Source organism: Oxyura jamaicensis, chromosome 6 (genome assembly GCF_011077185.1).
Source record: "Oxyura jamaicensis isolate SHBP4307 breed ruddy duck chromosome 6, BPBGC_Ojam_1.0, whole genome shotgun sequence".
Classification (NCBI taxonomy): domain Eukaryota; kingdom Metazoa; phylum Chordata; class Aves; order Anseriformes; family Anatidae; genus Oxyura; species Oxyura jamaicensis.
In genome coordinates, this window is record NC_048898.1 from 25,518,691 (window position 1) to 25,545,921 (window position 27,231).

Sequence of the window (27,231 nt, forward strand, 5' to 3'; positions counted from 1 at the left end):
TGTTGTTTTTTTTTTAAAACAGTTTGTTATCAGAGCTATCAAGTTTGTCCGTAGATACAATTTTGTGATATTTGCTATTATGAGGCATTGTTCTTGTTGCTTCGTTTCTTTGGGCTGATTTTTTTTCTTCACTGGCTGTTTGGTTCTGGCAGGACTTTTGAAATCTTCAGCAGCTTCATCTTACAAAATCAAGTTCTAGAAAAGATGCTGGTTGGCCAGGCATGTGCTTAAAATATGCAGGTACTTCTGTCACTGAGAGGTTCTCGTGCCTCTTTGTTCTAAAGCACAGGTTGAAACTTCACAGTGAAGGCCTTTTTGCTTTAAGGATGTATTTTCTGCTGTTGCACTCTCCTGAAATTTGGCCTAACTATCAGTTTTTCAAATACCTGTTCTCACAGGAGTTTGTGAAGTTAAATAAGTGAGCATGTTCTTGAACACAGACTCCCTGCAGTCCCGGTAGCCCATGACGGGGGTTGTGGTGCTACGCAGAGAAATTGAGAGCTCGAACACGTTCTGTGCCCTGAATGATTGCAGTCATTACGCTCCATCAGTGAGAAAGGCACAGTGACTCAATCGGAGGAGGAGAAGTGAATCAGAACTGGATGAGGATTAGGAGACATCATGGAGATAAGAGGAATAGGTCAGAGTTAGGATGAAGGGACAGAAAGCCTGCAGCCATTAGGACATCGTCTGCTTCAGCAGAGTCGGAGGTTCCAGGATTTCCATTCCCCTGCTGCTGACAACTTTGTGAAACCCGACAAAACGTTGCCTTACGTAGGAAGTGACAGCCTGCCAGTACGATCGCTCCCTTTTGAGGTGCAAGCAGCAGGTCTGTTGGGTGGACCCTCAGCAGGCCTGCACAACGCGCAGTCTGTCAGGTGGTTTCCCAGCCCAACGTGAGTCTCCAGGCTGGAGGAACCCGCCAAGTGCAGGTGCCACTGCTTTCTGCGAGGCGTTCTGCCCTCAGTGTCAGTGAGCGTGGCAGTGCGGGCTGTCTGGGGACTCCGCAAGGCAGCTGGAGGTGCTGGTTCCTCTCCTCAGGGTGCTGGGAAGCCTGCTGCTGAGGCTCCCTGCGTCCAGACGAGAGCTGCTCGCCAGTGAAGATGAGATGGGGGCAGTTTGGAAAGCAGGCAGTGAGGGCTGGCGCAGCGGGCAGAGGAGCCTGGGCAGACTGGCAGAGCCTGAAGCCGCGAGCAGGCAGCGTGGGAGGCGAGGGAGGCAGGAGCTCAAGGGTGGTGTGGGAATGGCGGGGGTACGGCCTGGGTTTGTGCGGGAGGGACCCGGGAGGTACGGAACAAGGAGCTCTGCTGGGGTGAGCTGTGGGACTGGTGTGGAGGAGGCAGGCGTCCAGCAGTACTGAGAGCAGCTGGAAGGAAGGGTAACAGTGCCTAGGGGCGAGGGAAGGTTGCTGGCTGCTCCTCTGCTGCCTGCCCCTCTGCCCCGAGCTCCTCTGCTGCGGCCCTGAAGGGAACTGCCTGCACCTTCGGCTGCAGTCTTTAATTATAGCATCGAATGCCTTCATCCTCTTCCTCTTAACCTCTGTTCTGTTCAGAACATGGGATTTACAGTAATCAAGGATGGGTAGTTAAAATGAACATAAAAAACGGTGTTGTTGTTGCAGGTCCTGCATCTCATTTCCCTGAATTCTAAAGGAAAGTAAGATAAAAGGAGAGAGAGATTTGCAAGAGGGCAACCGAGTGCTGCTACAAAGATCTGGCTTTAGTTACCCCTGTAGGAGTGTCTGCACAGCATGAATGAGCAAGCAGCCATGTGTGGCAAGTAGAAAGCTCAGAGTGTAAACGTAGAGTTTTTTGCAATCTATAAACAAATTGCACCATGGGTCTTGGCGCGGAAAACTGACCGAAGCAGCTCTGATTCAGCCAGAGGTAATTTTGCTGCCACTGGGGCATGGCAAGCTTGCTTTTAGGAACTGTGTCATACATTCCTAGGTTCTGAAAAATCCTAGCGTCTTGACCCGCAACAGCTCCCACTCCCAATCTGTGGGAGTTGTTTTGGGGTGGTCAAAAATAGAAACAAGCAACTTGAGACAGGATAATTTATTTATAACAAGAGTGGTGTTTATTTACTGCCTCTTCTGAAGTTAATGAGATCAGAACTTTAATTAGTCCCTCAGACACCTTTGGTTCTTGGTATCTCTGCTGCTCTGCCCTCCTGTAGAATAGGGGATAATAAGGCTGCCTTGTGTTATGGTAATTAGTATTTAAAAAATGCTGAGACACAGTACCCATGAGTATCAAGGGAAAGCCAGTAAGGAAATGAAGAATTCTCTTTTTAAGACAGAAATGGAGGGGTCCTTGGCAAAGACTTCATCTGAACAGAAAAGGTGGAAGTGTTTTACGTTATTCTGGTGAGTTCTGCTGACATTGCAGCAGATTGTGAACGTCTGGTGTCAGAGCTGAATTAGGGGCTGTTGAAGTTTACTTTGCCGTGCCACATTTTACTTCTGTGAACCTAGAAGTTGCCCACAGTCAACATTTCTAGCAGTGCACTGTGGTAAGGTTATTTTTGCTGTTTACTCTGTACGTGAACCCTGGGAAACACTCGCTGTGCTATTGTAGCTGCAGAATTCACATGCAGCCATGCGCCTTCTCCACCAACATAAACAACATGCACAGCCTGCATAGAATCCAAAATACGCACATCCCTCTTCCAAAGTCTCCCATCCTTCATTTTCCTGCCAGACTTTGAGACACATTCTCATGAAGTGAGAGAATTTCTGGAGCGTGCATATAGCGGTGAGGTATGGCAGCCACCCATCCTGCTGCGTGAATGAACTTGTGAAATGTTCCCTGCTACATCATGTTAGTCACAACTTGAGCAGCGAGACTGCTTTCATGTGGTTTAGCATCCTGGTCTTGGTAATCAGCGTTGTCTCATGTCTTACACCTGACACAGTGCTCAGGGAAACTGAAAGCCCTACAGATGTTTCCTCTGAAAATGAAACTGAAATTTCTCTTGCCGTAATCGCCTTGCACGTCATTGCAGCTGTCTTCTAATGAAGTCAATTTGGCTCCTTGGCAAGCAAATGGCACTATTTATAGGCTAATAATAAAACAATGATATATCAGATGGGCACTGAGACCTCTCTTTATCGATGTCCCTGTTTGTAAGTCACTTGAAGGAGAAGAGGATGTGGTTGCTGCTGGTTGATATTTCTCTAAATGATAAATTTCATATAAAACTTCTCTGATATCCATCTTAATATGACGGGGAAACCAAGATGACTTGTTACCAGGAGTATATGAAGATGTAGGAGATCTGGAAGCCTAACTAAAGGATTCTTGTTTTCACAAAGGTATCAGCGCCATGTCTGGGCTCTGGGATAATTGCTGTTCACCGTGTATTGACTAAAAACCTATGGGAGCCTTTTGTTTGTTTGCTTTAAAAAAATAATCAAGGTTCTAGCAATTTTATTTGACTTAAGTGCTATCAACATTATTTTATTACAAAGCTTCAGGGCCGTTGGAGGATTTGCAGCTTGGCTTCGTACTTTATTGCCTCAGGGGTAGGTAACGGGCTGTGATCAGCTCCCCTGACATGGGGACGTTTGCCCTCTTCTTGGTCAAGCGTACCGGCACGAGTTGCTGAGAGGGTAAAATGTGCTGCTGGGTGGCACTGGACCCAGTGCTGTTACCAGGGGAGGGAGCTTAAAATGAAAAGCGACCAGTGTCTATGGGAACAAGATGAGGATAATTATTGTCGGTGACCATTATAATGGGCATTATCCATAGTAATGATATTTCGTGTTACATTCTTGGGATTTCTTCCAAGAGAAATAATTTTTGGATTGACAGAGGAGATGATTGTATTCAGCACTGGGCAAAGTGCTGTCTCAGATCCAAATGTACTGCCACTGGAGAAGACCTAAGTTTATTTCTGCAAAGTTCCCTGCATCTCTGCTACGGCCTTAGCCTGCCGTGCTAATGGAGTAAGTCTCTCTTGGCAATGCAATTTGTAATGACTTCTGGTTTGATACTATTCCTGTATCTTTTGCATTAAGCAACTTGTTATAAAACCACACTTACTATTCCGATGCAGCCTGCTTTTCTCAGAGTGTTTGGGTTTGCACCAGGTCGGAAATGTATTGAGCTGTGACAGGACAGGTGCTGGCAAGAGCATGTGTAGGCTGACACCTGCGCCTGTGTTTGGCGGGTGATCTGGTGGGTAGTTTTTAACTGCACCACGGGAAGACACAATGACTTACAGCCTAAGGATGGACAGCTAAGCAGCTGAAGTGCAGCTTAGAGCTGACTGAGCCTCCTGGATTTTAAGGCTCGGTGTGTTTTTATGTTTGTTTGTGTTCTTTTTTAAAAACATCAGCCTCAGAATCTCCTTGGGATTTGCCAGTCAAGCAAATAAATGTGAAAAGCTAAATATGGATCCAAACTGCCTGCGAGCAGTGCTGCTGCACAGATTTTACCTAGAGCCCCAAAGCAGTTTTGCATCTAACTTTTTTTTTTTTTTTCTCTCTTTCTGTCCTTCCTCCCACACCTAGTGAAACTATTCAGCTTGGAAATGTTGGAAGGCCACATACCTGAAGCAGCAGTGGGCTTGTTTAAATATCATTTTCTGGTATTAGTTTTATAGATCCAGATATGACTAATAAGGAAATTTCTTCATTTGGTGTCAGCGGATGACCAATCTGTACCAGGATGAGGAACAAAGCCGGTATGAGGAGGTCGTGTCGCCCAGGGAGCAACCCAATCCCTGGTGTGAGTCATGACAGTGATGTCTTAAGCCACAGGGAGAAAACATGGTAGCAGAACTCAAATGTACCTTTTTTTTTTTTTCTTCTGCCTCTTTTCAGAGCGGTTTCCAAGCAGAGGTATTTCACTGACACTCGTGTTAGTATTTCTAGATTTAGGACATTCACTCGGGCTCACCATTTCCCTTTTATTGACAGAAAATGAAGACAGCAACTACCTGGTAAATCAGAATAGTGAGCTTAGGAAATACTCATTTGCCTATCTTTAGATGAGTATTCATAGTAAATTTCTCTTTTAGTAATTTTTGGGATTCAAATATACATTACAGCAGCAGAGAAGGTAGAGGCTTTTGTGGTGTTGATTTTTTTTTCCTAGAGTTTGTGTTTCCTTTGGAGCTAGAGAAGAGGCACAACACAGCACAATTACCATAACCAAATCATTGCACATCCCCGAATCGTATTGACTACAGTGAATGCACCCTCTGCTCGGATATACATGCGTGGACAAGGTCTACGTCACAGATTTCCTTGCGGTAGAGTTGCTTAGTGCTTGGAGCACGGCTCTTTGCTCGGCACACTCACCCAGGACCCCTGCAGAAAGCGCAAGGGCAGAATATTCGCAGCTGACAAATGCTTTTAGTGGCGTCTTCAATTAAGTCAGTAGATCTTTCCTAATTCCATTTCCTGCTGTACTAAAAACTACCTACCAGTCGATGATGGTGCATTTCAAACCATGAAGCCATCTTAAAAAATTGAATCTGGCTAATATGTAAAACCAGTAACAAAATCAGGGTTCAATAAAATACAGACGTGGTTTCAGACTGATGTAAAACCAGAGTAAATTAGGCTGCGATACAATTTTAAGGCTAACCTTGGGGGAGCTGTTGTCAGGAGCCGTGGTTCGGAGTGGCTGAAATATTAGATCAGCTATTCTAATCCTTTTTGTTGGTGGTGGTTTGTTAGTGAAACCTCTTGGGAAATAATCTTTCTAGATTTCTTTGGCGCTTCTGAACAGATCTGAACAGGGAAACACTATTGGTTTTGAACTTTACAATCACTTGATAAGTCTCTGTGGACTATTCCTATCATCAGCTGTGTTACTACTATGAGTGATTTTAGTACAGAGTGTTCAATAGGTATTGATTCGCTTCTCTTTCGGAGCTGGTCAAGCTTTCAGATAGCGTATTTCCATCTGCATGGCATTAAAACACTCCGTGTGTCTAACAAGACCAGATAAGGATCTTCTAAAGCAATTTGCTGGTAGGAGAAAGGAGGAAAATTTTGTCATGAGCACATGGCAATATCCTTAACACAGAAACAGGAAGAGAGGAAGGAGAATATGAAATAATAGACGGAAGGAACTTAGGGGTGGTTTATCCTACAGATGAGAGTTAACAATTTGGGTTCTACTGCAGGAAGAAATGTAAATTGAATCAATGTATAGCCCATACCCCATGGAGGAACTAAACTGAGTGAAAGGCATGTTAACCTCACGAGAAAGAGAATAGTCTGTGGAGCTGTTTGTGTTCAGTGGGCTGCTTATATTTGTCCTTGAAGCTGTGAGCAGTGTGAGCCAACGCAGAGCAGCGAAGTGCCATCGTGCCATCGTCGTAGACTAAACTATCTTTGGCTAACCATGTTTTGTTTTTGTGTGAAAATTTGTTAACAGATTGCAAGTTTATTGGGGGACTGTCCCTGTAATAACACGTTCTTTAAGTGCAGTTTTAAATATTTTTTACTGTGTTTTCTCTTTTCCTGTTTTGCCATGAAGATAGGCTTCCATTTGAGGTAACTTCACCTGTGTCTGTAGTTCACTTGGTGGGAGACGAGTGTCCGAGATGTCCCTGGGGCAGACAGTGACCTGAGTGCTCATTGAGAGAGCAGCACACGGGTAGCATGAGGATGTGGGCCCCAGTGGAAGGGCATCCGTGTCTAAATAGTGCCACATTCAAGGTGTTTGTAAAAGGTACGTGAGATAACTAAGATATGCTCCCTGGCGTTCATGTGGTGAGCCGGTGTAGGTAGTTCCTGGCATCTCTCATGGGAGACCTGGGTTTTGCCAGGCCAGATCTTCCAGGCAGAAGAGTTTTAGGGACTACATGGAGAGGGTGACTTAAAACATGGAGGCCTAAGGCATTGTTATGGGTTTCATTTTGCCAGGGATTTGCTGTTTAGCCCTAGGAAAAGTTGCTTCCATCTTGTCCTTGTTCCACATCTGCAGAGAGGGAACATCACAGGGCAGAGGGGAGCACCTGTACCTACTGCAGTACCTTCAGACTCATCATCTGGAGCACAGAGTGAAAGGAGGGTGCTTGGTTGCTCATCTAAGTCATTTAGTTTACCCATCACTGCCTAAAATAGCCTCAAGTCAGCGTGACGCATGCTCTGCTCTGCCGGGGCCCACATAGCATATGTTGCTGTGCGAGCTGTGAGCCCTCTCTTCTTCTCCCCGCGTCCGGCAGCCGTCGCCTTCCTCCTCGCCTGCCGCCACAGCCTGACCCAGCCTCATGGTCCCACAGCACCAGCAGATGGAGTGCCCTGTGCCCTGGGCAGGGACACAGCCAGAAGGTCCTGAAGCACACAACTTCAGAGATTTGCCACTTACAGAAAAAAAGCAAATGTACATCAGGTAAATACGCCGATGGAAATACAACCTTGGGACACTTCAGCAATGTGACTAATCCTGCGCACGCTGTGACTCAGCTGGTGAAGCCTATTATCAGAGAAGGTCCCAGAGCTCCCAGTTATAAACCAATAAATAAAAACAACTTGTTTTCCGTAACAAATGGAGTCGTTGAATCTAATTTTGTCTCCTGTTCCTTACCCCTTCAAAAAATAAACAGCCCAAATGTTTTTAGTTATGCAAGAGAGGTAACATCATTTATAGTAAACATGCCCTTTGCCTTAAATTCATGTCTTTTCCTCCTGATTCTTCATGTTTCCCACTTCAAAATCTTAAAAGTCTGAAACCTGATTGGCTCCGAATATTTTGTAAAAAACATGCTTTTGGCCTGCTTTGCGGCTTGTGAGCTGTATGATGACAAAACCACTTGTAATTCATCAGGTTGGAATCATCAGAAAGTTGTGTATATTGGCTGAGGGTAGTCAGAAGGGACTGCAAGGCACACGGTCTTTTTTGATGGACTGGGTAACAGACCTTAAATAAATGCATTATTCATAGATTGGTTACCCCATAATAAAAAATAAAATGTAAAATCCTAGGCTGGATTCAAGCTTGACATCTGATTTAGTTTAAAACATGAACCGGAGGCCTGCAAATCCTATCACAAATGTTCACAAAGGTTTTAGGTTTGTTACAATTTTCCATATTTTATTATTTCAGTTATGTAATTGGTCTTTGAAAGTAACATTAAAAAAAGAAAAGTTAATCCAAAAATTTCAACAAAAATCATGGTTTGCAAGGTGAGTTTTTCTTGGCTTTTTGCCTGAGTTAACCCCTGAAATCACACATGCAGATTTCCCTCCTTGCTCCGTTTGGCCCAGGTGGTGGCATTCACTCCAAATTAGAATTTAAGGCTGCATCTGCATCTTGTACTTCGGTGCTATTTTGTGGTTATAAAGTGCCCCTGTCCCAAAACCCATGTATGCAACACATAGCAACCTCATGTGGAGTTCCTACAGGGAGTATTTCTATAGGTGCAAGGGTCCTAATCTCGTTGAGGATGCTTTTGTATACTCTTTAACCACTTAAAAGGTGGAATTTTCACCTCTCATGCCAACTGATATGGTCAAGCTGTTTTAGTATATTACTTTACCTCTTGTTTGTGTCCAGTACATTTTCTTCATATTTGCATTCATGACAAGCTTTTCTCCTTTAAATACAACTGAAGTATTCATAGAATAATTAAGGTTGGAAAAGACCTCCAAGATCACCTGGTCCAACCATCCCCCTACCACCAATATCACCCTCCATTCAGAAATGGAGCATGTCCAGCATTGTAGCCTACCTGTTGTGTTCTCTGTGCTGTCGATGTGGCTTTGAGGAGTCTCTTTGAGAGAGCTTTTAACCTAAATAGAGGCCAAATATCCTGATTTTTCACTGCTGTAAATCGGGAGTAGACAAATACCAGCTTAGTCCAAGGGTTGTGTTTAGCCTTTGATGGCTGCTTTAAAAACAGTATTTCACATGCTCTGTATTTTATTTGGTTCTTTATTTATGGGTAGTGCGAATGGATAGAAATAACTTCTTTATACCTGCTGATAAGTTTGTTTGCTGTGAAAATGTTATTACTTGAAGGTTTCTCAGCTGTACTGAGTAGTTGGAGGTGCTGAGTTAAGCCTTCAGGTGGTGCGAATAGCAGGGCTGGGTTAGCTGATCCTGGAAAAAGAGTGCCCCAGGTTGTCTGCTGATTATTAAAAATATTTTTCCTTAGGTCATCAGGATGGTTCCAGCTGATATATGTGCTAGGTAAAATGTTACAGAGGAGGCCTTTTGCTAAAGATGAAACAGGCAGGCAAATCCCAGCCTGCTTCGTAGAGGACAGGAATGTGTAAAAACTGTGCGGTGTTCAACAGACCGCATTTGTGGCAGCTGTAATTCAGGGCCCAACACCCTGGCAGAGTGAGTTACACCTAGGCTGTTCCTACGTACCACATGGGTACCATACACCGAGGCTGTTCCTATGTAACACGTGGGTACTGTACATTTGTCTGGGTTTCCTTACAACGGCTGGCCTGAAATGGGCCTAGCCCTGCCGAGCAGAACTGCCCAGGCTGTGCTGAGGCGGTGCAGGCCCGTTCCTGGCGTAGGTCTGTGCTCTGCGCTTGGCAGAATTAGAAATACACCAGAAAATACGTTTTAAAGAAGCTGAAACATCTCGCTGCGTAAGGTTGACATATATTCAGTCAGTTTAGGGTGTTTCAAAGCCAACAAAATGTAATTGCGTGTTCTTTCTTTTTGAGGTGTTCCTGCCAAGAGGGGTTCCAGCTGGATCAGTTTTACAGACAGGACTTGGACACCTCAGTGTCCTGTCATCAGCCTGCCCGTCATGCAGACCTTGCTTGTCCTTTCCTGCCTCCACCCCTCAGTATCAGTGGCTGTATTCACTGCTTCCAAGTTTTCAGCTGTGGTTTGTTACAAGGCAGGTAAACTGAGAGGTTTGGCTCAAAGAGGAATGGATTCCTTCAGAAAATGAAGAGACTGGGGGACACCTGTAAACTGACTCTTTTATTAGCTCAAGAGGAAGAAAATACCTTTAGAACATCGTGTTGTTCTTGCTGTTTGCTCTTTGAATAGTGTGTCATGTGAGAACTGCATCTGCCAAATACCAAGCAGGCGTTTGAGTTTTTTGTGTCGTCATTCTCCATGCAATAAATGGAAGGGCTTTGAATGGAGGCACACGAGGCAGCCTTCCTACAGCAGCCTGTCACTTTGCGAAGCAGCTGTGAATTTAATGGGAGTACAAATGAAAAGCAGCTGATAATTAGGCTGCTGGGTGGTTTAGCATTATTATTGTTAATTTTTAAATATCAATTAGGTAATCGAGAGGGTGCTATTGAGAAGCATATATTTTTGTTTTTTAATATTCTAAGCAGGGTTCCAGCTGGGTGACATGATGAATTACAGCTCCTGGTAGGAATCTGATATCAGGAGGGACTCAAGTGTTCCTCTGAGCTGAAAGGAAGGGGACTGTGGTGGTCAGCATGGTATAGTGAAGCATGATAGTTATTCGTATCAAAGGGGCTGAGAAACTGAGATATAAGCCTTTTTGTTGTTGTTAACTTTACATAGCATTAGAATAACATCTCTGCCAGCTGGCAGGTTTAAATGTCTAGGTACAGATTTCTGCCATCTACATTTCATAATGTAATTTAAGCTATCTTAGATTTAGGAAAAAAAAAAAAAAAACAGTCCTTTTTAAGAAGTCTAATGCTAGCTTAGCAAAAAATTAGAGTTTCAGAAATGAGTAGTGACTTCAGGCAAGCGCAAAGGGGAACCTGCAGAAGAACCAAACCTGCAGAAGAACTTTGTGCTCAGAAGAGCTTTTTGCCCTGAGAAGACCTGGGGGTTCTGTCACTGCTGTGCTTTAGAAACAGCTCTCTTTGATCTCCACCTCTGTTTGTTGTGTTATTATTTTTGATCTCTTATCAAAGTGTGTGATTGTATGAAAGAGTGGGTAAGGCATACAGGTATTCCTCAGCTGTTGCAAGCATACTAAATACGACATTTATAAGTGATTTGGTCTTAAGGGTTGTAATACATCTTGAAAGAAGGTATAATGGAGTGTGAGGGTAATTATTCAACTACCATACCTATTCTGTAAAATCTAGAGGAGAGGAGACCTCGTGGTATAAATCAGACCATATTTACCTGATATATACCTATTCAGATATACCTGTATCTGAACTGAAGCCCTAACTCAGAGGGCTGAAAATGACTTAATTGACAACAAGATAGCAATTCTTTACATTCTGATTGATTTAAATTAGTATGTGACTTTCCTGAAATTCAGGTTTGAATTTCATTTGATTTGATTTGCTTGTATTGAGTCACGTAACTTGCACATCTATATGTGAGAAGTCAAAGTGAATGCTCATAAATAAGCTTTTCAGCCACCTTTTTGTAGTCAGCGACTTCAGGACTCCTGCAAACACCATGCTGAATTTTACCTTTGCTCTCTCCGAATCCAATTAATCCTTGCATGTTTATTACTCATCTATGACTGATGTAATTTATATACTTTTTACATCGGGCATGAGAGAAGCTGTGAAACTTGATTCTATGGTGATATAAACTTGTGCTTGGTGGTAGACGGTTGCATGGTGCTAGTTTTTCTCAGTCTGCTCCATCTATCTGGGCAGCCTCTGCTAGCCTTCTCTGCCTGCTCACTGGAGAGCAGAACAACATTCCAGGTAATGCTTTGCTTCCCATAACCTCTCCAAATCCGGTAGCCTCTTCTACAGTGTTCACAATTGGATGTTAACAATGAGTTGGAAGGGAAAATAATTATGCACTACAGCTGAACATTGTGCCAGGTCAGCAAGTCTGTGAACGGCTGCCTGCATGTCTTTCCTGTGCCAAAACACCAGGCGTTCTTCTAGTCTGTGAAACAGAGAGGTGGCTAAGTGCCTCTACCGCTGTGCCTCCTTGATTAGGGGAGGGAGACAGCAGTTTGCTGGAGCAAAACTGAAATTGGCTGAGGTAACAGAAGCCTTAATGGTAAGAACCTCCTGCCTTTCACACTGTGCTTAGGAGGAGCAAGCCTTCATTATCTTTGGTGCTTGTTTTGCTGTTTGGGATGCAATAGTAGCATCTGAAGTGCTAGATCAGGGACTCTGCTTTTACAGTTTTGCCTGAGATGAGGGTATGTAAAAATGGAGATCAGTTCTTCGAGATTTGCCCTGCATCAAGATTTTTGCCTGTGAATACAGCCTATGCTTCCAGGTGTGTCACTAATAATAAATCTGGCTCGGCACGTGGATGTGGCACTGAGTGACAGCTCCGAGTAACCAAACACTGTCCAGATGGTGAATTCTCATGGACCTTTGCTCTCTTGTTCCTCTCAGACCTAGTTATTAGCTTATGTTGTGTCCTCACACGATCAGGAGTGAGAGCAAGGACTGTCTGACAGCAAGGTGAGGGGCAGGAGGAGGAGAGGCTCCACAAATGGAGTAAAAAGAGATTGATTCTTACCATTGTTCTCAGATATCTGCTGGTAGTCACAGTCAAAAGCAGGACCCTGATGTAGTTGAACTTGGTCTGTTGTGACTGAGCAGAGGTGCTGGCATGAAGTGGTACCTCACATCGTGAGTTGGAGAAAAGGAGAGAGTAGTGAGGTGGCAGAGTGCTAAAGATGGGCAAAATGTAGATCGTGGTGAAAAGTGGGAAGAAAGAAGAGCTGGGAGGGACATTAGTCAAATAATACAGAGCTTAGGAGAAGAAAAGAGAGACAACAGGGACACAGAAGTGACAAATCTACCTAGAGCTGGTTCTGTCAGTGGCCTGTTACGTCCAGGCAATGCAGCAGCACATCCACTTGAAGCTGAATGCTGCCTCAGTCATTGTTTTCATAATCTTCTTTCTACTGCAATACTGCAAATTATGCAAATGGGCCAGCTGCGGGCTGGGTGCAGGGCACGATGCAGAACGCCTTATGAGCATGCAAGGCTAGTGGGCAGCTGCATCCAAACCCCAGCTCTTCCATGTGGCACCAAGTGCTAGCTACTGGTGTAATCCAGTCAAGCCTGCAACCTGCCAGTCTGCTCTGCTTCTCCAATGGCATCTTCAGACCAAGCACTCTGATAGTGATATGGAAATGTGCCTAGCGAAAGATCCAGGACCCTATTTTCCTTTGTTCCTCTTCCAGGCCTCATGATGCCCGGCTCGGTGTGGTGAGGAAGTGTGCGAGCGCTGATGGGGATGCAGGAGGACAAAACCTTAGCTCCTCACAGAAGATTCTCTTTGTCAAGTCGTGGCAACCTGCTCAACCAGTCGTACAGGGGGATCGTGCTCTACTGAAGTGGTTTCCTTTCACTCAGTGGTTAATTATTATCCATAAGAGCATAACAAAAGCATCACACCTCAGCTGTAACTTCTGGTAGCATGACAATATGCTGCTCCTGTTGTGGTAACTGGCATGATATGTAGGGGTGGTGCTAGCTCACTAAAATTAGAAAGAACTGAAGGCTCACCCTAAAGTACAAACATTGCTATTATGTGACTTGCTTGTTTTTGTCATTTAGCTAACAATTGTCCCATCAGAACAGGGATAATGCATAGCAGATGAAGAGCAGTGATTTTATTGAACTCTCCACGCAGGTGACTCATGTGTTGTTCTATTTGCTTTTTTGTCGATTTCATTTATTGCAAAAGGCCAGCTGCTATCCTGAAAGGCATGCCAGGGAAAGAAATATGAAAGCACAAGGTCACAAAAATCTTCTTTTTGGGTTGTTTCAAAATGCTCACTCACAGGTATTCCCGCTGGCTTCGTTCGAAGAGTTGACTTTTCCTCTACCTCCACACTGGTTTGCTCTCACGCATGAGGAGACACGTTCAGCCTCTCCATTTTTGTGTCTCCATTTCCAGTGAGTAAGTCCAGTGTTTCTTTGGTTAATTAAAGTTTACTGCAGGAGGAGCAGGAGTGGGCTGAGAGCACTGATGAAGAGATGACTAACAAAGCAATCGGCATGTGATGAGAGTGTGGGCTGCCAGGCACAGATTAGCCCTCCCTGGACTCTCCTCTTATCTTAACTCCATGTTTTGAAATAATTCTGTGTTAATAACATATAGAATTTCTATCCCATCTAGCTTATCACATTACAGCAAGCTAGACAAAATGACTCAATTTTAAAAGGCTCTGATTCAGCTCAGGCTGCAGCCACTCACTTGAAATGTGAAGTTAGGTGACTGATTCCTCTTTTGTTTCTTTCAGATTCTCACCCTGTGGGAAGTCTAAGGGGGAGAGAGTTGGTCAGAGTGGAAAATTAAGGTGACATTATAAAGCTTCGTGAGATGCATCAGTGACAGTCACATCTCAAAGCTCCATGTGAACTGGCAGCCTCTGAAGGGTGGGGAGTACATGGAGGTCTGACTGGCGGATAAATCATGAAGAGAAAAATAAAACTTTTCCCAGAGGGAGAGCTGCCACACACACTTACACAAAAGGTTGTTTGTTTGCTCCCTGCAGTATTTTTTTTTTCTTACAAAAACTGTTTGTTTTTCAACTTATTTATTTTTAAAGCAAGAAATATTGTTTGGATTACTAACACATACCTGATGCAAAAGGACAGAAAGACGTGCTTTAAATATGCCGTGTTATCACTTCCTCTAGCTACTCATTTCCTTTTCCCCGTATGTAATTCTAATATCCCCTGAGTCTAGTACTGAGGCATTAGCCTAACTGCTGTGCAGTTAACAAAATTGTGACTTGGGGAAGTACTGATACACAGAGAGATGTTCCCTCTCCCCTAAATTCCTGCATCTGCTGCTATGGCCATGGTAAGGAAACCATTTGGAAGGGAGAAGAGGGAGTACAAGCTGTAGGTAATTGAGGGCATGGCAGGGAAGGCAGGGAAGAAATCCGACGGAGAGATGATGTCTTTGGCATGCAAATGCCACAGATGCTTCTTCAGAGATGACTGCCATAAAATGCAGTGCTGAGGTACTCATCCCATCGGAAAGTGGAAACGGCATCGTCTGAGTCGCTTGACCAGCTGCTGTTAAGCAGCACACTTGAAATTTGAACATTGGTAGTTAGGAATAAAAGAGAACAAAATACAGAACTGGTGATTATGAAAAGTACTTTAAATCGGTGAATAAATTACTCGTGGAATCTTATTCGAAGAGGAAAAAAAGGCAGGGGAGAGAAAACCCCAGTTTTTTGGAGAGTTCAGTAAAGGTTTAGTTTTTCTCTGAGCATAGCTCACTGCTGGGTCTCAGGAGCTTTCTGTCAGAAGGTGCAAAGTTGTCATTTCCAGCTGCTGCGGATGTGCAGGACACGTCAGGAGACTCTCAGTGCATTGCTGTTCTACTTGGCAGAAGTAGCATAACTTGAATAGCTCCTATCAATAAATGGATAGCACCTTGAAATAGCCCTTTTGTAACTGCTGCTTAAGACAGCTGTGACAATCTGCATCGCTTTGTTGAGCACTTTGTTGAATGGATGTATCCCGAACCAGTCTTAAGGTAATTTTGTCTTCTTGCAGAGGAACGTTGGTTTACCCCTTGGATTTTAAAAATTTTAAAGGTGTTTTTTTTTGTCATCCATTTAAGGCTGTCAAACGAATATTAGCTTTAGAAGAACGTACAAGTTAAAATAGTATCTTAATCAGGTTTCTTGGCAAAGCACTTAATGCTCTCATTAAAGCAAAAGGAAAAAAAAACAACGGATGTATTCTTTGTAATGAGAAGTGAAGAAGAGATTAGATGCTTCATGCCGTAACGACTTGCACATTAGCTAAATAGTATGTACAATTTGCTAAATCAGTTGTTGTCTCTCCAAATATTCTTATATACAGAAAAACAAAGGAAGCCTCATAAATGCAAGGTCTGCAAAAGTCATCGCTGAGATAGAAATGATCCTCAAGGTGCCCCGGGAAGCCATCAACAATTTTCCTGTGTCATGTTCAGTTCAGCATGAAGCCCTTGGAGTTGGTGTAGAGGCAACGTGAGCATCCTTCTGTTTCAATTCTCATTTATCTAAATGTGGGACTTAGGAGAAATTACTGGATAAACTAGGCATTAAGCACTGTGATAGTGTTTTTTATCTTGATAGAAGTTGGAGCTTAGCTTGAATGTGAATAATAGACTATGGTGAGAGGGTGTTTTTTGACTCACTCCAAACCCATAGCTCTTGACCAGGCGTGGAGAGGGAGCAGCCTTAGGATATAGAGACAATTTAAGGGAAAAGAGATTGCTGTGGGGCGTAGCTTGTACGTCGGAATTCAGTGCTGAAAACTCTGTAAATGCTCGCAAAATCAGCGAGACTGTCTAAATGGCATTTTTATTTTTTTGTCCTAAGCTAATTTCAAGACCATTAGTGGCACTTTCATTCTGATCTGGAAGCCAGACGAGTGCTCAAAAAAGAAAAAATAGGAATGAGTGAGGAGATACCATCTAACACAGAGTTTAAATTTCAGCTTAAAGCGTTTTGAAAACCAGCTTAAAAAAAAAAAAAAAAAAAAAAAAGAGGTCTTGTTAAAGCAGATCATTTGGCAGGGTTTTTGCTTTTTATGGCAATGCTACTGAAGTCATCTTAACCAGCTTCCATGCCATGTTCCCTGTGCTGCTAGCACAGCAAAAAATACCTTTTTTTTATTATTATTTTTTTATTTTTTCCATCTGGATCAGTTATCTGGTCTGGTTGCCAGTGTGGGTGTCCAAACAGCCGTGCCAGCTCCCTGATGGGAGTGATGTGGAATATGGACTGCTACTAAGAAAATTCCTGGGAACCACGGTCTCAGTAAGTTTGAGCCAGTAACTCACCGCTGGAATGGTGCTGGGTCTGGGTCTGGCCTTCCTGCTGAGTGACCTATTGGCCTCCTTGGGACGAGGAGAACTGGCATGGGTCCTGGCATGGGGTTATCAGCTGGCAGCTCGAGAGGCCTTGTGTTCCTTCTTTGTCTAGGATTTTGTATGGCTTCAGAGCACCAAGCCACCAAGTGAAGCTGGTGTTGGAGGCACTGACCTGCAAAAAAAAAAAATTGCTCTCCTTTGTGTCTGGAAGATTTCCACAGTCTCTGGAAGTTGTGACGTGACTGGGGCCTTAGCAGGTAGCTGGATTCAGCCTTGTTTGTAAGTCTCCCAAGTTAATGCTTGGTTATGTTGTGATATTTTACAGTTCTTCGGTTCTGGCTCTTAAATGAATGCTGCTTTGCTTAATGGCAGCGAACGTGAAACCACTTTCTTGTCTGTGCAGCTGTCTTCAAGGTGACAGTTGTGGTTGTCATTTTTAATGTTGGTGTTCGTGCAGCTTTGAAACCTGATGGTCTCTATGTGGTACATTACGCTGTAGTAAAACCCTGTTGAGAGAAAACTGGGAAGATTACCGATGAAACTGCTCGTGAAAACGAACTAGAAGAGCTGAACGTTGTTTTCAAGCCTCCCCTTTACTTGTCCTGAGTGGGGAGGGCGAGGGGGGAGGACCTGCTCTCTGCAGATGGCAGAGTGATTCACCAGTTAATGGGATCTCAGCGCCTGCAAGGAGGATGTCATTAGCTGTGCTGGAGCTCTGGGGGATCTGCACATTTGGTCCCGAGCACGGCGTGCTTCTGTGCGCGCGTTCAGCCTGCTGCTCACCGATTGCCTCTCTTACTCCTCTGCAAGCACGTCAAACGTGGCTTTAGATAAGCCCTGATTTATGGGCAAGGGAGTTTTTTAATGGTAAAATGCTCTCATCTGCTAGGATGATGCTACTTTTTGCTTATTAATAGTGGCTTAAGAGACAAACTGGTTAATCAGTGGTGAGCTATGCAGTTGGGTCACGTTTGTTCAAATCCTCTTTCTTTAAAACACCTGGTAATGTGGGACATCATTGTGGCAACTTCTGTGGCCAGAATTTCTTGAAACAAGTTACAAAATACTGTATTTGTTAGGGCTTTCGATATTCATTAGCCTTTACAGCTAACGAACTTTCAGACTTCAGATGTTCCAGGAATATGTTGTACTCTGGGGAATATTTTTAAATCTTTCCCAGTAAAAACAACGTGGAAGTGCCGGGCATCGTAGTACTTCAGCAGTGGTTTTTCCCATGGCCACTGCTCATGGGATAGGCTTCTACTGTACCCATGGGAAGCTGTATGGGAAACGAGTTTTGAGCTTTGAATGAACCAGGGTTTCACAGAAGGTAACATTTGTTTTCAGGTTCCAGGTTGTTTATTGTAGAAGATAATTTAGATTCTGTGTTACAACACTTAGACTACAGTTTTAAAGCTGCTGATACTATTAAGAGGAGGAATATGTAAACAAAACAAAACAAAAAAAAAAAAAGAGAAGAAGAAGAAAGGAAGACTCCCTGTTCCTGTTGTCAGTATGGAAAGGCTTCAGTTCTTCAGCTGGAGAACTTGGTACGTCTGCGTCAGTCAGCTGAGTGACTCAGTGTTGTGATGCTAATGTAGGTCTGACTGGGTTGGGAGCCTAAATATATATAACAGAGAAAAACTAGGCACAGTTTAGTTTGAGAGAAGTGAGTAATTTTTGTTTCTTAATGCACAGCCAAATTTAAAACCTCTTCTCTTTCTCCATTGTATTTCTCTCCTGTTTCCCTGCTCTTGCATGTTCATTCTGGCATGCTAACTCAGAAAAATACTGTTCCTCTCTTTTTTGTAGTAAAGGATTGTGTTTCTTTCTGAAAACCTTAGGATTTATCTGCACAATATCCCATAATAATTTAATGCATGGCCTTGCTTATTTTAGAGAAATGGTACCTCCTTCAGTTTAACCTCTTTTACCTAGAAGGCAAATATTTGAAGTTGGTAAATCACAACATTCATTCATTTATTCTGGATTAAGTTTGAACCCCAAATTGTTCTAGGATCCCTATTGTCTTTAAGTCTCGTCTATGTTAATCTGAATAAACTTGCAGTGCTAAGTAGGCCCTTCCTTTCTTCTGCATTGTTCTAGATGATAAGAGCAAGGCTGTAACTAATTACCCTCATTGTGGAATCACCCAGAGCTACGGTTTGCTTCCTTTGGCCAGCTCCCCTACCTGCCTGGTGTGCGCGTTATACCGGGGAAAGTCAGTGTGATTCATAACGGGGGAGAAAATAAAGTGTGGAAGTAATAACAGGTGTCGAACAATACCAATTTGTAAGATGTGACTGTCACGTCTCAAAGGTTTTTACAGCTGCTGTTTGACTTCCAGCTGTCTGCTGCTAGTGACAATGTATTTGGAGACCATGTTACGCATCCCATAGGGGAAGTTTGCTGCCAAGGTCTCCTTGTGGTGAACTCTAGGATTTGGATGTGCAGTTTGCTCTGCAGTTTGCTCTTATACAGTTGTGTGGTGGGCAATATTATGCTGGCAATGCTTTATTTTGATATATATTATTGACTATATTCTTTTAATAAGATATATTCTGTACTAAAAACTTCTCTGCTCTGTTGCAGCCCGTCATACCGCAGCACGCTGTCAGCAGCAGCCCAAGAACGTCCCTGCTCGGTGCCACGGTCACCCACAGGAGCCAGCTGTCTAGCACAGATAAGGCTAGAAAGAGATTTCTCTAATGCTATCATTCAGCAATCTGGGGTAAAACCTTCTTTAACTCTGTTCTGAAGAATTTGTACTCAAGAGGGAGGGAAACCCTCGGGTTAAACTAAAAAAGCCTAGTACGTTATCTGTCAGGAAGCACCTCTGTGCCATCTGGGCAATGAGGCAGACAGTGATAATGTGGCTTAGTTCTCCTCATGTGCTTAGTGGGGGAATACCTTATCAGCAAATAAAGTAGAAGTATTTCACTTGTATTTCCTTTCCTGGATTGTACGAACACAATTACAGAAGTAAATTGCCAGCAAATAGGTTTACTTTGTGCAACGCTACTTTCTAGTGTTTTATTAACAGCAAAGCTTTTTGCAACCACCACCAAATTCTTGCAACACCAGAGAGATAAAACACCATGCACAGCCTACTGGGCCCAAGCAGGGACTGACAGATTTGAGGTACCTGGAAATGAAAACTGAGGCTCCAGGTCTTGGCTGTCCTTTGGAACAAGCTGCCCGTGCCCGCGGTATGCCTGGAATGCACCGGGAATGGTCTCGGCTTGACAGCACAGCCTCTCCCTTGACTCACTTTATCACCTGACAAGAAGTGAAAGGGACCAGAAATATAAATGCTAGCTTAGCAAAATAAGGAGGAGTTAAAACGTGCCCAGACAGGCTGTCAGCCCAGGATATCGGCTTGGAGGTCCTGGCCAGAGGTGTCGGAAACATCGTCTGGAAGTCAGGCATCAGTTCTTTTCCTGTCCTGGTTTGGCCGAGATACCCGATCACCAGTCTGGCACCTTTTGAGACCTGCTGTGCAAAGCTGGGCACCAGCTGCTCACCCAGACCTTGCTTCTGCAGCAAGGGCATCACCTGGCTTCTTTGTTCCTGGCATTCTCCTTTCTAAATCTTGTAACTTCTTGGGGGGAAGCTGTGGTTTGCAGCAGTGCAAATAATATACATGTTGTTGTATGCAGTACCAAAAAAAAAAATCATCTCACTCAGCTCACCCAACACTGGAATGTGAGCAATTCTCTCCTCTTACCCAGAAGCAGCCACCTCAGGAGCTGGTTATGTGTAATGCACCAGTCATAAAGCAGTGGGAGGATGTTAAAGATCAAGGAATGGAGTGGAAGGGGGGGGCTGGGAGGTAGCCTTGGAAATGAGTAGTCTTCTCCCACTTGGCAAGCCAGTTCCATTATCTGAATTAGTACAAAAATACCCACCCACCCCGAGGAATGCACTAAGTCACTCCCTCCGTGGCAGCTCTCTGACTGGGAGTAATTGCGTGCTTTTGACAGAGCCCTGAGTGGATCTGCATGCAGCGCTTGAGTAGGAGGTGAAAAATCAGCAGCTCATGTGATGGCTTCTGTTTTTGTTTTATTTATTCTGAAACTGTTTTCCAAGCCCAAACAGCAGCCTGCCAGGGAAGGTGTCTCTGCTTGGGATTCATTATAGCCGTTATCAGCAGCAACACGCTTCTGGCTAATTGCACTGGGGCTGTGAGTGACAGCCTTTGATTGGGCAGGACTGCATCTCCCCCCTGGGGAAGGGGATATGTTCCAGGTCACAAATTAAGTCATTGCTAGATAATACTTTCATGGTGTATTATGGCAGCACATGCTTGAAGTAAAGACTGCCACTGGTCAACTCTCGGGCTTTTCACACATCTGCTGGAAGTATGAGACGGGGCTCAAGTCTTGCCTCTGAGGATCTGCCAGTTCAGTGTGAGAGTCTGTGGCTGTGACTTCACGCCCACCTCTAACAAGAGCTGGTGCAGAGTTCAGTGACTCGAGGCGATGATGTCCAAGCTGTCATTACCGGGAGACCTTTGCTCCACATGATGCAGGGACAGTTGAGGCAGATTTATGGGTGGGAGCTTCACGACGAGGCGTTTCAAAGAGCAACTCTAGACAGCCTACAGGCTTTGGGTACAATATCAAGAAACTTAGGAGCTCTTGCAAAAAGTGGCTGCTGTCAGTAATAATTAAAACTTCTCTATTTCTCATTCAGTCTGCAGGATGACATCTCTCACAAGAATTGCTGCTATACCACCTTTGACACTGAGCATCCAAGACCAACGAGCTCATTTGTTACCAGCTTTTGGTCTGCCGGTCTTAGCTGAGGCCAGAGCTTTGGAAATGACTTGAGGATTGTGCCATCCCCGTCCTTTTTGTGTCTGCTATTTGAGTTGAGTTGCTTAAGGAATGTGCTCAGCATTTTGCTGTCTGATGGGTTTCAGCTAACATCTGCATCTCACTCCCTCTGCGCGCCCTGGCATTTTCCATAGGTCTCATTTTGCAATTCCACTAACGTGGAGCAATGCTGCAGACAGCCTGCCATCGCTGTTAGCCTGTGCTCGCTCTGAAAGTCTTTCTTGGCTCTGCAGAACGCCTGGGCTGCTCCCAACGTTTAACATGAGAGCATTTTTTATGAATCTGGGTTGAAATGCACCACCTGATCTGAAATTCTTACTTCCATTTGCCTAGAGGAAGGAAAGTTAAGGCTGCTTAAATAACTGCATGTGATACATTTTTAAAGAAATGTGAAAATACAGTTTGTTAGAGACAATAACTTTAAAATTCCTGCCTAAAATCAGTCTCTTCTGTGTAAGACTCAGCAGTTGGTGGTGGTGTAATGGCCAGAGCAGCAGTGATAGGATTGTTGCTGGATGCCTCAGATGAAAGCGAGAGCAGGATTTGTGCAATGATGAGCAACATCAGCAATCCCCTGTGAAACAGATTTCCCTGAACTGCTGTGGGGAAATGCCTCCGCTTTGTTTCTTAGGAACTGGTGGGTCTCTCCAATAGAGGGGAGGCCTCAGGACACCCTGAGGTCAGCTGGGTCTCTTTAGCAGCTCAATCACTCCTAACCTTCCTTTTCTGCATGTCTCATTTGTCAGAGGCAGGCCAGCTGTTCTGGGAGTCAAAGCTTTCTTCCTGGAGGGTATATGAGCTAGGAGGCGCGAGAGGAAGGAAGGCAGGGGAAACAACTGGCCTCTTCATTGCGTTTCTTTATTTCTGCTTTCAATGGAGCTATAAATGTCACTTCCCCCCTAATGTATCTGGAGATTGAGGCACTCCTGCTACTGAAAAGATTAGTGTGGCTCTAGCAGCAAGTCTTTTTTGTGCTGTACTCCATCTCTTTTCTTGAAGAAAGTATCTAAGGGCAGAATAGGTAGGAGGGCACATCCTCTCCCTACCACAAAGCCTGGTGTGAAGACCTCCTTTTTTGTTGTTGTTGTTTATTTTGGTTTAAAGATCATCTAAAATCTCTTAGTGGCCTTTATTGAGCCTGTAATAGGCAGGGGTCTGCCTGGTGCAAAACTCGTATGTTCTTTCCTTCTCCCTTCCCCTGCTATGTCTCCTTAGCTGGCTGTCTTAGGGTGGAAAATGAACGAATTAATGAATGAACAGGGCATTCTTTCTTGACTTCCCTGGAAGGTTTCTCACGTTGACATACTTTGTGTAGGAGGAAAAATGGCTTTGTGTTTGCCCTTGGACTGCTTTGTAAGTAAACCAGGGAATTCAGCTCCTGGAGACGTCAGTTGAGTTTGGTTCTTTTCGCTTCCCCAGAACTCACTTAGCTTTTTTAACAGAAGTATTTATTATGCTGTAATTAGATCTTTCTTGTGTGGCTTGAAATGCTCTCTTGAGCAGAGCTCTGAATACAAGGGTTTGAGCAGGCTCTGAGGCAAATGGTACTACATATGCTTAGAAAAGCATTTTCAAAATCTACAAAACACTTTGTGAAACTCTGACTTTGCTTCTCATGTGCACCGACCTCTGCTGCATGACGCGAGCTGCGAGGTGGACTGGAGCAGAGCTGCCTCTTAAAGGTGTGCTACAGAAATAATTTCCTGGTTGTCTGTCAGGTGCTGTCTCATCATAAGGACTTATCTACCTCAATTTATTTGTTGTAGGGGAATCTATAATTTCCTTTTGACTTCAGTATGTCAGGTAGCAGAGTTTACCACCAGTTCACATACTTGTGTAGACACAGTATAAGTAGGTGTGAGATAGGGAACTGAAGTGCTTGTAGGCAATACCGGTAAAAATACAGCTGAGCAACGCGTGCTTTGCAGCTTCTTGCTTCCATGGCTGTTAAGGACACTGTTGCCTACAATCTGCCAGGCCGATGCCTCTGTTTGATGCTCCCTTCATTCCTGAGTAACTCTTAAAGTTGAGTCCTACATGAGGACCAAATGGGAGCTCTGGGACTGATTGTGCAAAACAGTGCAATCCCCAGTGTATCCCGCTGTGCAGATTGACCCTGTCTTTGCAACACCATATCTGACTACGAGGAGGTTTTGAGATCAACAACTTTGTAAAAATAACTGGACTTTTTTGATCAAAGTGATTGAGTAATACTTGCTATATCCTATTCATCTACATAATTTCATCAGTGCCTTATATTCTTCCTCGTGTTGAAGAGAGAGAATTTTGCTCATAACAGTCATCTGTTAACAGGACTTGGACTAAAGCCCATTTTTAAGAACTTCAAGCTGTTTTAACCAGCTTCTTCCCCTTCATAGTTGCCTACCGAAGACAGCAGAGATGGTCTCACATTCTTATCTTCACGCAGAGGGGAAGAAGCCATCTAAGTGAATGTGACGTTCTTCATTAATGAAGACAGGAAATTGCCTTGCCCCCTTTGAAATAGATATTTTTTTTTGACTTCATCAGGTCAGGGTTCTGCAGAGAGCTGGGTTTCAGAGAGGATAACCATATCAACTGAATAAAACTAGCATTTCTAGTGTTCCTCCTAACATGAGGTTGACATTACAGTCAACAATGACCTAGTAGAGCGAAACACAAAACTGGAATTGTGAATTCAATTTGTGTTTAAAAAAAATAAATGATTCTTCATCTGGTACTCAAGTGGTCTCAGGCCAGGAAAAATCAGATATTTCACAGGAGAACTGAATAAAAAGATGCAACCAAGCATTTAGTGAAATTCAAGGAGAATTTGGGTTCCAGAATTATTTTAATATTTTCAAGAATTACTGTGTGCACCTGTGATTTCTGTTGGAAAAAAACTGTTCTTTGTGCTGATAATGTTTGCTTTAGTTTATTTTAAAATTGAGAATAAATTAATGGATGTGCTGAAAACGTGGGAGAAAATAGAGGACCAGAGCTCAGTTCACTTAACCAGTGCAAAGGTGGCAGGGCACCACCCTGCACCGCCACTTCAGGTGTCATTGGGGAAATTATCTGGTCGCTCAGCAGTTCAGTCTGCTCTGGGGGTGATACAAATGCTTCCTACCTCAGCAGTGCTTGTGACAATAATTAAAGTTTACGAGATGACAGAATTGGGTTAGTGTTGCACAAATACTCTGACAAATAGCCATACCTGCACAGGGATGGTGTAGAGTTTTGGGCAGCAGTTTTTGTCTCGTTCCCGTTACTCTAACTCCAGCACAAGCAGAGGTGGAAATTTTTAACTAGCGGAGAGTTGGAGCTGAGAAACAAGTAGACAGTCTAGTGGGATATCAACCATGTCACTACAGCGTGGTCAGAAGTTTTTTGTTTGTTTACTTTTACAAGTTATGGTTTCAGGTTTTTAGTTGTGACCTTCAGTGCAATTTAAATATAAGTCTATGCTTGTCTTCCCTTCTTCCCCACTTGCGCAAGAAAAGCCCCAAAATATTAAATCCAATGCAGCTTTTCCCTTCAGTGAATATCTTCTGCAGAGATCTACTTCTGTGTTGGTCATTAGTCTCTAAGTTTCCCTGCCAGTGTCCCCTGTAATGAATAAGATGTTGTTCCAGGGAGCCTTTGCTTCCACCTATAGTGGAATAATTACCTTTGTATCCACACTTGTGTCTAAATCTTTACCAACACAGTGTTTTCTGCAAATCAGAGGGACAGGAGACCAGTGCCAAAGGTTCTCGCATCACTGACTGCAGCAGAAGGCTGGGCAGCCCGTGTCACCCAACTCTAATAAATGAAATGCAGGCCAAAGGCTGCAACCAGTAGTAGAAAATTGCATGGGATGGATCAGTGAAATTTGAACTTGTGTTGTGTGGCTCCTGACACTACCTAGAAGGTAGACTTACTCTGTTTCCTGTGGAATGGGTAAAGAATGGATGGAAATGCGATGGGAAGGAAATAATGGAGTCACTGCTAGAGGGTTGCTGAAGGCAGGTGTTAGAGCAAGGTCATGGCTAGCAGGCTCCCTTGTACAGCACGACCTACACCAGCAAGAGATGTGTATCATTCAGTATATTTTTTCTTACATCTATAACAAAGATTCCTACACTATTCCTTCTTTGTTTAACATCTTTGCAGGGTTTCTGATCCTCTCGCTGTCATCTTTCTTGTGTTTTAACTGCATATCAAAAATAGCCATGTTAGGAGTAAAATTGTCACAAAAGCCTGACTGAAATTACTGTAATTTGTTACTGTAAACAGATGATCTGTGTGTCTTCAATTACACTTCAGGCAAGCAGCCTCTGAAAATGCAAATATGCAGTTTGGTGCGGCATGGGCAGCAAGGAGGGGGAAGAGATGCGTAGGAGGGCCTCTTACTATTGCCTGATTTCATGCTGCTGACGGTAATTAGCAGAGAAAAGTACAGTTTATTAAAATGCAGGTTGTAGCAAAAAGCATCAGCTAGGGACAGTGGCTGGCTGAAGAGAGTTTTACAAAAGGCAGGATCTATCCCTGCTCAACCTGCAGGTTCAAATGTAGCACAGGGGGTTCTGGATTCTGATGAGCGTTGGTTTTCATATTACAGTAGTAATGAGAGACCCCATCCAGGATGAGGACTGAAGATGTTGAGCACAACAAGAGCATACCTAACAGTATTCATGTTCTAAAAAGCTTGCAGTCTTAATGCAGTCTTAAATATGTGGTTCATGGACCCAGATGCCAGTTTTGGCTTGATGAAGCTGGTCTTCCTAGGTTTCTCTTTGGCTCCTCAGTGCAGCTCAGGAGATGATTCTTGGGATTCTCATGTTCCCCATGGACAGCAGCCTGTGAAATTAATGGGCATCCTTACTGCATGCTGGGTCTGAGTAGTAAGCTGCCGTTTTCTCTTGACAATGGTTCCCATGGCTGGAGACTTGTGCCCCTGCCCTGACTTGTGCTCTGACTCAGCAGCTCTATTCAGGCATCAGTGGGGCTGACCTGAAAGGCCATGGTGGTTCTCCTCGCCTTAGATCAGGTCTTCAGGCTCTGACGCCAAGCATTCTGCTCAGGTCAGCAGAGTAGCCACATGCATATGTGGTCGTTGTCTGGAGTGAGAAAAGTCCTAAACTTTTGTGAAGTAAATTTGCCACGATTTCAGCAGAAGAATAAAACATTACAAGAGAAAAGCTTTACAAACAGAGGTTTCTAAAGCTAAGCGTACAAAACCAGAAATTCATTTTGACTCCTGCATTTCTGACGCTTCAGGTTCCTTCTGTTTTCCATATATTTAATTTCTGACAGCCTCTACACTTTCATCCAAGTAACTTTCCAAGTTTTTGTTCCAGATTATTTTCTGCTAAGGATCTTCTCAGAAGATAGAAGGTGGGAGCTGTTGCCCTGCAGTGCTTACTATATCAGTAAATGTAAGGACTATCTTTAGACCATTCCACCCTTTCCTCCAGTAGTTTAGTATATCCCTTATACAGAGAAGCAGTCCAGTAATAATGGGATGAACAGATGGAGAAACAGTGTCTATAATATCCACAGTAGCATAGTATTTCTTGCCTCTTCCTCTTGTCTGGAATCTACTGTATCTGGTAGATGCTGTTAATGACAGGATGCTAAAGTCAATGAATTTCAGGTTTAATTCAAAATACAGTGCTTTCCCTGTGCATTTCTTTTGTTGTTTTTAGGTTTTGCTTCTTTGCTTTGTGGGT

The 27,231-nt window shown here is 43.8% G+C and overlaps 3 long non-coding RNA genes across 8 annotated transcripts; all 3 read left to right on the forward strand.

Moving 5' to 3' along the window:
• Positions 1 to 9,655: 9,655 nt before the first annotated feature.
• Positions 9,656 to 14,703, forward strand: LOC118169461. 6 transcript variants are annotated; one of them, XR_004752122.1, is made up of 3 exons: positions 9,656 to 9,832; positions 13,659 to 13,775; positions 14,119 to 14,703. It is a non-coding gene; the product is annotated as an uncharacterized LOC118169461 (long non-coding RNA). The 6 variants fall into 6 exon arrangements; XR_004752126.1 differs by lacking the exon at positions 9,656 to 9,832 and adding an exon at positions 10,183 to 10,319; XR_004752123.1 differs by lacking the exon at positions 9,656 to 9,832 and adding an exon at positions 10,189 to 10,384.
• A 987-nt stretch (positions 14,704 to 15,690) lies between these two features.
• On the forward strand, positions 15,691 to 16,270 carry LOC118169459. The gene is made up of 2 exons (XR_004752119.1): positions 15,691 to 15,852; positions 16,207 to 16,270. It is a non-coding gene; the product is annotated as an uncharacterized LOC118169459 (long non-coding RNA).
• A 123-nt stretch (positions 16,271 to 16,393) lies between these two features.
• LOC118169460 lies at positions 16,394 to 20,210 on the forward strand. Its single transcript, XR_004752120.1, has 2 exons — positions 16,394 to 16,647; positions 19,293 to 20,210. It is a non-coding gene; the product is annotated as an uncharacterized LOC118169460 (long non-coding RNA).
• The last annotated feature ends 7,021 nt before the right edge of the window (positions 20,211 to 27,231 follow it).